Here is an 11,289-nt window from a genome sequence, read left to right as displayed (position 1 = left end):
GCGCTGGTGAAAGGAAGCAGATTGCCAGCCTGTAGAGACTGAAGCCTGCTGCTCACCCCAGCAGAAATGTGTTGGAGATTAGAACTGTGCAGCACCCTCTCCAGAACGCTCTTGCCAGCGTGAGTTGGTTTATGGCAGGTACAGGGGAGCAGAGGAAGAAACCACACAACTGACAGTGATGGGGTGACTTTCCCTTGGATGGTTTATTCTAGTTTGCAAGAACTGGAAGGTACCAAAAACCTGTTTCAGCTCCCACTATAGGAAACGGAAAGACTGCTGTTGGTGTAAAAGAAGCTGCCGCAGGTCACAGGAGAGGCTGAGATGGTTGTCTCAGCACCACAGCACCTCATGCCCAAGCAGCAGGACTGACAGTACCAGTCCCCATGGCTGCTTCACTGAGACTGTCCATAGTGGGTGACAGATTTTAATTCCGGTGGGGTTTGTTGGTTGCAAAAGGCCAGCAAAGGAAAGCCTGAGCTAAAGCCCTACTTATTTTACACTGGTGTTCAATGAGGTTTCATGTGCTCAGTCACTAGGAACGCCATCCTGAGAGACCAGAGCCTGGCACCGAGTCTGAAGAGTGGCTCTCCCTGGTTGTAAGGGTTTAACTACCCAGAGGTTCTTGCAGAGTTAGACGCCAGTGATTTAGGCAGACTGCCCTCACCGTATTGGGAAATGGTGACCATACCCAGAAGTAGGTCTTTCGACTTAGTAGCTCAAGCAATAAAGCTGAACTTTTTCTGACTTTCTATCCATCCCATCATTTCATTAAATACAGATTAATTCCTTAATTTAGCTTTTTTAAAACAAAGATTTTTCAAATTACAGGCTGTATTTTTATTAGCAGACGTTACTGGCAAAACATGGGAGGCCAGTAGGAGCATATTTGTTGCTGGTGTAAGCCAGATCACCCCACTGGTTTCAACAGTACTATGCTATTTTGCACTTCTTTAGAAGCTGACCTTGTTTTTGTAACTTAATTTTAAATGGTTAAATACTTCTTTTTTATCTGAGTGAAAGAAATTTGCATCAGCATCAATATCTACTATGCCTAAGTGATGACATTCATTCAATACCTACTATGCCTAAGTAAAGTAATGACAGTCCTCACATTCAGAGAGGATCTTTTGTCTCAGCTCTTCTCTGATAGATTTCTCCTTTCTGCAGTCAGGAGTGAGAAGCAGGTCCAGCAGGTATGAGAGCGACCAGGTAGGATGAGGGACCATCTTTGACTCTGCAGGAAAGAAATGCTACTTGAACATGAGGCTCTAAGGGAAACTAGGGGAATCATCCTGTAAGCCATTAAGCAGCCAAGCAATTAAAAAAAATAACCCTGGCCTCACGGATCTTGAAGGGCATCAGCAGAGCTTAAATGTCACAGCAACAGCATCTGGCACAATAGAGAAGAAACTTTGTGACTGATGTTACTTTTGGTATCTTCCCTTAGATCCACACTAGTTTACAAGTACATAAAGTTTCCCTAAAAAGATATTGTGGATTCTCCTATGAAATGTGGTTTGTCTAGGAAGATAAACTCTGCATGAGCAACCACATCCAGTTCCACATTGAGCACGCCGACAGCTTTTCAGTGCAAAGTGCACGGTCAGGGTCGGGGCTGGAATGTGAAGTCCAGCCCTTCCCAGAGAAAGGGAGCATGCCTGAGAGCGAGCCTAGCTGAGGAACGTTTAGGGCAGCCTTGTAGATGCTTTTGCCTATTTCTATGAAATGTGTTAAATGAACAACAATCAAAATCAATCTCCACAGCAGCAGCAGTACCCAGAGCAACTATAGTCAAATACTCAGAAGTAGCTCCTGATTTGGAGATGTTCTTACTTTTTAGATGCCTTATAACAATGTCCCACCCAGGTTCCCCAAATCAGTTGCCACATTTTAAAGACTGATTTTCTTATACTGACTTTTATGCCACAAAAAGCTCTATCTAGCCATAAAAAGCTCAATAATTTTACTGAAACTGCAAGAATTTCAGACCTTTACATTTTATAATTGTTTATAATTGAACACTGGGTTGTACAAGTATCTGAAATGAAAATTTATTGTAAGTATTGTTGTAGTGCTTGGTTGTTTATGAGCACTGTGAACTGATTTTATACTCAGTTTTAAAATGCACGTACAGCAAGCATTGCATTAACAAAATAAGGAATAGCCAAAGACGAACAACTTAAAGCAGAGGCACACCCTTCTGAGACAGTATGCAAAGCAACACCCATAAGGAAGAAATACATAATTCGTCACAAATTTTATACCTTACTGTTCTCTGTTTCAGGGGCCAATACATAAATATTTTGCGCATGCCATCTACTGGGGAAGCAGGAAAATTAATTAATTGTACACAATTTTCATGTAGTAAATAAAATAAATTGGGAAACTATCCCAAAAATTTCATAATTTCTTTACTTGTGTTAGATGTTGCAGGAAGAAAAGTGATCAAGGCAAGTGTCTCTTAAGCATTTATGATGAGCCAAAAAGAAACAGGGGAAATGTAGGTACATGAATGTTAACATCACTGAGACAGCAATCAAAGTAGAAAAAGCTTTTTTAATTGAACCTGATCATAAAACAGACAAACCACTGATATCCTTGAGAAGGACCTCATTTAAACTCTGCTTAAGATGTCATACTCGCATTATTTATACAATGCTGCCCTCTAGCAACTGAAAAGCGGTGCACAGGATTCATGAAGGTTTTTCTCAGAACACAGGTTGCCTTTTCCTTTCAAAAAGCATTTGTTGTTTGCCACATCTGTGCTTTAAACTGCATTTTAAAGCTCTTATTCGGTAAGTTTTCTACACTAATTGCGTTTGTCCTGGCTAAAGAGAAACAACAAAATTGGCTGCTTACTTGCAACGGTGAAAGTGAAACATATTTGAAGAGAGCTGCTGCTTTATAAAGAGAGATATATCACCCGACTAATCTTTGCTCCATTAGACCACCTGATTCCCTGATGTGTTATCAGGGGAATAGTTGGGAACACATAGTTTGGGATAGTTGGGAAACTATCCCAAAAATTTCATAATTTCTTTACTTGTGTTAGATGTTGCAGGAAGAAAAGTGATCAAGGCAAGTGTCTCTTAAGCATTTATGACGAGCCAAAAAGAAACAGGGGAAATGTAGGTACATGAATGATAACATCACTGAGACAGCAATCAAAGTAGAAAAAGCTTTTTTAATTGAACCTGATCATAAAACAGACAAACCACTGATATCCTTGAGAAGGACCTCATTTAAACTCAGCGCGATTAGATGCTTACAGACCTTAAGATGTCATGCTCCCATTGTGTTATCAGGGAATCTGGCTCCAATCCTTTACTTATTTAGTGCAAACTGCACTCTAAGAAAAATAGCCTGGTACCAGTGAACTCAAGCAGTGGCTCTACATGCTTCCGAAGACCTAGGTAATAGTTTGTCACTTTTTCTAGCACTACATACACAGGGCACACTCTGGTTCAAGGGTGGAACTATAAAACCCGCTCACACTAGACCACACTCATGGGGTCTGACACATCCTAACCCATTCTGCATCTCCCACACATTCCCCCCATAACTTGGGATCACTCTCTGATGCTAACTCAATCCACCTGGGAATTAAGATGCCAATACACACATATTCATTGAAATTTAAAATCAAATCAATAATTTTTAAGGACAGTTATAAAACAAATAGTTACAATTTCGTTTCTTCTTTGGCCTGGTAAAACACATTAAAATTCCCAAGCCTGTGTGGATATTCAGGCCTAGGCCAGCAAGGCACTGTAGCACACACTCATCTCTAAGGTCCCTGAAAAGTATCACTGAAGTCAGTAGAGTTAGAGACAGACTGAGAGACTTTTCTGAATGCCTGCCCTAAACAGAAGTTAAGATTCTGATCTCTAATTGAGTTGAAAGCCACTGAAAAAGGGCTTCATTCAGAAAACCTTGTTCAAATTAAAACAAACCCAAACAGGCTCCAGACCTAAACTGGAGAGAAACATAATTAAACATTCTGATTAAATGGCTTCCATGATTACAAAAAATAAATAAACACAAGTTTTCTGTTTAAAAAAAGAAAAAAAAAAAAAAGCCATCTCAGGGAAAGCACCAGAAACGCTGACAAAACAATGAAGGTGAGCTGCCAGCCACTGGGCTAAGGGAGGCTCTTCAGCTACCTCTAAGACCAAACTGTTCTTTGAAATGATGCAGAATTGGAAAGTCATAGAAAGGTAAAGGTCAGGCATCAATAGCACATACTTCAAAAGGCAAAGAAATTTGTATTTTACAGAGTATACTCCCTAAGGACCTAGCAAAAGATCACTGCTGTCATGTGAACTCAGTTGAGCTGAGGGAGCATTGAGAAGAAGACATCAGTAAGCTGCATTTGACTCCCTGCTTCTCCCCCTGCCATTCCCCCGAGCTGAATTAGACTGCCACAGGCTACAGCACCCATAGGCTGGGCCATTCAAGATGGCCATAGTGACCTATGTGTCCTTCTTCCTTTCTTCCTTTTCAACGTCTCTTGTAGACAATCCAAGTGCAGGGGGTATGACTACCGGTAATAGCACATTTGCACTAGAAAATCAGCTGTGTATTTGAGGAGGCTTTGTTATGGCCCAAACACAGCCGCAAATTTGATCATTAAATATCAAACATTAAATAAACATAAGAGGGGTGAAGGCATGGTAATGTATGTGCCTTAGGGACAGCAGGGTACTGAAATGTCATTTTACAGTAAACTGCTACTTTGCATCTGCTGAGAACTTCATATTAAACTCAAAGCATTACAACTAACCTTTTCCCCATAAATTTTAAACCTTGGGAGGGTTTTATAAGTGACGCTACTGAAAAGCATGGTGCGGTAGTGGAAAAATGTGTTCCATGGAACAAGCCAGTAGATTAAAACCTCCACCTCTATTTGTCCAAACAAATACTCTTTTCCATTAACCATAACACAGGAATCCTGTACCACAGTTTTTGAGGTTGATTATGTGCTTTTAAGTATTACTTTTGAGTTTCCCTTTTTAACTAACCAATGGGACATTCTTAAAATACCATCACATTATTTCCCTTGCTTAATACTAATAACAACACTTTTGAAATGTTCAGCTTCTTATCCACACCCAATTCGCTAAAAGGTCAGAATTAGATCCACTAGGGATTCACACTGGATAATTTTTCAGTGTGTTACAACCAGTAATTGTCAAATAGCACAGTTAAATCTTGGGTAGGATTCTACAGGCCTCAGGCAAAATTCCTACTGTAGTCATGAGAATTTTTCTTGAGAAAAGACCAAGGGATTAAGCTGTTGAAGGAAAAGAATAATTTTATGAAGCCCTGCTGGCCAGTTTACATACCAGATCAGCTGGTGCTGGTGCTGGAACTGGCAGGCTATTTGGACAGGAATGGAAGAACTATCTTACCCAGTTAGATCTCTGATTCAACTACTGCAAAATCTTGTCTCTGGAAATCAAAAGTTTGCATATGTACGGGCAGACGAGAAAGCCCTAGTACTGAAGAAACCTCAGAATAGTACTGAAGTACCTCAGATATGAAAATTACACTTCATCAAAAGAATGCTTAAATATAGTCCTAGTATAGTCCTAAATATAGTCCTACTGCAATGCAAACCTATCTTCAGATATGTGCTTCAGTGCTTTCCTGATTCAAGGTACTAATGAACACAATGTTTCCTATAGAGAGTACTATCTAAACCCAGAAATACAAAAGTTCAAGAGTACATGTAGCCACAGAAGATGTTTGACATCTTCATCCACGAGAAAAACACCATAAGCTGATAAAAATACCACTGCCATGGAGAAACCAGATACAGAGCATTCCGAGGGACAGAAAAGGTAGCAACAAGTCTCTGAGGCAAAGAGAAATTCTGGAATGGTGGTACACACCATCAAGCCTTACTGATGTTGCATTTTATTCCTCTTTATTCTTCTTTGTTGTTTTTTTTTAACTGGTTTTGGACACTTCCAAATTTCCCCCAGTTTCAAAATGTACCACAAATCAGCTATAGATTGAAAAAAAGCACATGCTTGGGCACCAGTCTGGATCCCAACATATTCATCCTGTACAGCTCTTGACAGGTCATTTAACTTCTCTATTCCATTTCTTCTTTGTTATAAAATCACTACCCTACCTCAAAGGACTACTGTGATACTATTTTGCTATGCCTGCTTTCCCAGGATATTTAGATAGCCTGACTGCAGGCAGCAGAGATATAAAAAGCATGTTTAAAGAAGAGGAACCTCTAAGCCATCTTAGAACAGAATCACTCCACTGGAGACAGATAATGGTGACAGGGGAAGGGAAAGGCAATGCAGCCACCGCAATAGCACATTTTCCCCACAGTCAACATATCCGACAGAATGACACTGACGGGCTTCAGGCTGCAGCTGACTCTTAATGGAACCTTTCCTGATTTGTACACTTCAGAGTAGAATCAAGTCCAACAATAAAGCCCTAACTCTTTCCACAGAAGTCCATGCATTTAGAAACTGGGCTAATCACAACTATGAGATAAAGTATCTTTCCTTCTCATCACTGTGAAGCTCGTCTCAAGAAAGGATATACCAGTTATCTAACTCAACTTCTACACTAATCCGAAACGTGTAAGTTTAGAAAGTATTATTTGGATTTACAGCTGTACAGCGGGGCAGAACCAGGGCCATTTTGCTCACTAATTTCCCTACCATTCAGAATAAAACTTTTGGTAATGGAGTTGTTAGTATCCAGGAGTCAGTTGCTTTGGAGTTTTCTGGTTTACACTATTGTATATATAAAACTGAACAAGTATAGTAAGGCCAAATTGAATGCTTCATAGCATGGGAATAATTGTGGGTTTGGTGGTTGTTAATTTCTTACTATATTCTCTCACTTTGCTAAGCCAAACCTGCAATGCTCGGGCCAAACAGTTGCAGAATGTATCAAATTAATACCTTAGGGCAAGGAATACAATAAGATGTCTCATTATAAACTCAGGGAAGCAAACTATATCCTTGACATACTCTGCTCCCAGACATTGCTGAGGCAATTGATAATTATTTATGTCTCATGTGAAGATCACCAGAGAAAATCTCTGGAACTAGTCATTAATCAAACAAAGCATAGCATAGAGTTAGAATTTTTGAAATGGTGCCAAAAGCAGTTGTGGAAATTTGCAATGACAACTGATGAGAAACTGACTGCCTAGAGGAAGGGCAGCATTGTGGCTTTCCTCTGGTTTCATTTCTTTTATTTTCTTTTTCACTGATTGTTACAGAATCTTTACAGGGATCTCACAAAATCTTCCAGGCAGTCCTCTGTAGAGAAGAAAATCAATTTTACAGTTTCTGGGATGGGATGAGCCACAATCAGAATACACTTGGAAAGGGAGATGGGGGTTAAAAGTGGGTTTTAAAGACAAAGGAGAAAGTCCCAGATAGCAGGGCAGAAAGGCAAAAAATAGAGAGAAGAGGAAAAAATTAGCAAAGAGGTTCTGGTAAATAAAAGCAAGTGTCTATGCCTGATTAGCCTTAGCTAGAATGGGAGAAATATATTGCAGCAAGCCCCTGTGAACCAGTTGTCAGGTACAGGAAGGGGCCTTACTCTTCAGGTTCCTGTCATAAAATGTAGTATTTTGCACATTTTTCCACACTGCCTAGATAAACTGTCCTAGCTACGGATCGCTGTACTGAAATAAGGAACAAGACAGTTGCAGCCAAGGCCATTAACCTCAGGTTGGCCAATCCTATCAAACCCAGACCCTTACTGTTGAAAGAATTCAGCCACACACATTCAAGGCACTAACACTTACTCTTACGATATGCCCTGGGACACTAGTGGTGCCTTTGAGAACATAACAGAAAGCAAAAAATACCTATATTAAAAATAATGCACACTCAGAGAATCACTGGAATTCCACCCAGAAGTTTATTTAGTATATAATACTAAGCAACAGATTATTCCAAGATCCAGTGGACATTGTGTTTACTGTTTTAGATTGGCATTTTCCCAACTACTACATTTGAATTGTCGCATAATATCCAACAAAGCATCTAGGAATGTATTACATGAAAGACATCACACAAGAAGGTTGATCTGATACCTTAAATGAAATGTGGAAAACCTTTTAAACACCCAAAGGAACTCTCAATTGTTTTGATTCAATAGATCCAGTTTAACACGTCATTGTTAAACTTTGGTAAAAATATTTTTGTGTTTATTTGGTGATAACATAGTAAAGACCATGAGAATTGCTATGAATGCTGATATTTTTCAATTCTATGTTAGGAAAAAGACTAAAAAAAATTTCAGCAAATAAAATCTCAAGATTTATTCATTTTGCTTGTTTATTCCTATCATGCAACTTACCACATTATTTCATAAGAAGAAGAAATACGTCACATATTAGACAGTTAAATCCACCTTGTCAGTGAAGAATTGGGATTATGCCTATAACTGTTTCAAACAATAATTTATGGTTAAGCTCTACTCACTACTTTAGCTGCTTTAACAAAGGATTTACAGAAACTGTATGTATTCAGCAAAACTACTAAGATTTCACAAGATACTGATGAGTGGAAGATAGCTGCCTTCATGGGTACTGCATAGGTGTTTGAGCTGAGCATTAGATTTCTAGCATTTCATGAAAGCATAATATACTATTTTATTCTCAAGTCCATTAATTATTTCACCATTAACAGACAGTTTCAGCGGATCTTCTCCAAGTTTACTACTTTCATTAGGACTTCATCTAGCATCTTGAACCAAAAGGAGTTTTCCTATTGGTTTCAATGGGACCAGTATTTGGTCAATGCTCCCTCATGTTATTAAACCGAGGATTTTCTCCAACCTACTAACCAAGGTATTATATTAGCTTAATGATTAGCTTATTTTGACTTCAGAAAGCCTTCATACGAGTTTTGGTGGGGTTTTTTTGATTTCAAGTTACTTCAAGTAAATTCATCCTTAAACTTTTCAAACTGCAGTGAAGGTACTGTGCTCTTTCTTTTCCCAGTGATCTTACCAGGGCTGGCATTTGAGGCTTTTTTTTCAAATCATGGTCACTGTTCTCGATAATGCAAAGTGTCATTTTTGTACCAACTCTAGCATTGTCATAAAAAGATAATTATCTGTCAATCCACTGGAAATTTTCCTACTTCAGTGATTTACATGTGCCAGATATAATTTTGAAGTTCATGCTCCAAAGAGCTCCCTGAACAAGTGACTGTCTAATAGGAAAAACAATTTGTGACATCCTGACACAGCAAACTGTGTAAAAAATTCACCTGCATTTCCTGGTTCATTTTGCTCAACAGGTTTCTGTAATGGAGCTCCCATTTACAGCTACACTAGTCTGGTGACTCCATTGCCCTAGTAGAAACAGGACTTTGTTTCTCCAGATCAACCAACATCTACAGGCAAGGACATCAAACATCACTGGATGCTAAAATCCAAATCCTGATGTGCATACAGACACAATGGCAGACGTTCTATTGATCACACTGGACTATATGGTAGGGTCCCAGCTAAATCAATCCTCGTGGGATAGCACTAGTTTTGGGTAATTCTTCCCTTCTTTCCAGGGAAATTAAAAATGAGGAATTCAGCATGACCCAACAATGCACACTCACAGCCCAGAAAGCCAACCATATCCTGGGCTGCTTCAAAAGCAGCGTGGCCAGCAGGTTGAGGGAGGTGATCCTCTACCTCTACTCTGCTCTTCTGAGACCCCGCCTGCAGTGCTGCATCCAGCTCTGGGGCCCCCAGCACAAGGAAGACACGGACCTGTGTGAGCAGGTCCAGAGAAGGGCACAAAGATGATCAGAGGGCTGGAGCACCTCCCCTGCGAGGACAGGCTGAGAGAGTTGGGCTTGTTCAGCCTGGAGAAGAGGAGGCTCCGGGGAGACCTCCTAGTGCCCTTCCAGTGCTTAAAGGGGGGCTGCAGGAAAGGAGGGGAGGGACTCCTTGTCAGGGAGGGTAGTGACAGGACGAGGGGTAACGGTTCCAAACTGAAAGAGGGGAGATTTAGGTTAGAGATGAGGAAGAAATCCTTCCCTGGGAGGGTGGTGAGGCACTGGCACAGGTTGCCCAGAGCAGCTGTGGCTGCCCCCTCCCTGGCAGTGGTCAAGGCCAGGCTGGATGGGGCTTGGAGCAACCGGCTCTAGTGGAAAGTGTCCCTGCCCATGGCAGGGGTTTGGAGCTGGATGGTCTTTAAGGTGCCTTCCAGCCAAACCATTCTATGAGCCTATGAAAGCCAGTACTTAGCTTAAACTGGGTGCTCAGGCAAAACTCAAGTCATATGATTTTAAAGAAATTACTGAATTGAAGAAAAGAAGAACAAGAGCATTCAAACATTTAGCTCTCAAGAGCATGTTAGATAATTTAGAGGTATCCTGATATAAAGCATCATGCTTACTGGAAGATGTACTTTCTCCATACATCTATTTGATAGGCACCATAAGCACTAGTGTTTCGCTATAAGAACGACGAATGTATGCTAACATCTTTGTTTCCATGCCAAATCACCCATCTGTTCTCTGCTCAGAATTCTGTCATGCTCTTTTCACTTTTGCCCTATGTTATATTTAAGTTAAAAAATACAAAAGTATGCATTATCTCATATATATAATTTATGACCTAGACTCTCAGTACTAATGAAATTCAACAAAGAGAGAATGGAACAAAGAAAGAATGGTTCAGAATACTAAGTTTCCAATTGTTTGAGATGAAGCACTGCTTTATTGTGTTGCATTAGCAACCTCTTCATAACAACGAGAGACAGAAAGAGCATTTGAATTAATGACCTCATTTGTAGGGAAAAAAATCTCATTTTTTAATGCATAGCTCATCTGCTAACACAGAGACACTAGCCTCTAATGATAGTCTTACGCAGATGTATCACTAGCAGTGTACCATACGTGATGAATTACCCACTAGCCATCATTATTACCGGCATCAGGTTTTATTAACTTATAAAAAAGGTGCCTACAAAGTCTTTTGTAATATCACTTGCTGCTTCAAAGACAGGAACAGAGGTTTGCATTAGGAGTTTTTAGGAGATTAGTAATCAGAATCCTCGAGCTCACCATGAAATTTATGAGATAATATATACCAACACTATATATGCATAAGTACTTACTGCGTTTTGTCTGAGAGTGAATGGTGCAAAATGAGTCATAATTATTTAGGCCATAATTTCTAATATTCTACGTTTCCTTTTTGGTCAACAATTTATACCCCTATTTGCTGGGGTATAAATACAAATAAAATGACCAGCTGACTTCAGGGATTATCTACTCTTGTAGC

This window comes from Leptosomus discolor, chromosome 9 (genome assembly GCF_034619465.1).
Source record: "Leptosomus discolor isolate bLepDis1 chromosome 9, bLepDis1.hap2, whole genome shotgun sequence".
Classification (NCBI taxonomy): domain Eukaryota; kingdom Metazoa; phylum Chordata; class Aves; order Leptosomiformes; family Leptosomidae; genus Leptosomus; species Leptosomus discolor.
This window is presented reverse-complemented; position numbering follows the sequence as displayed.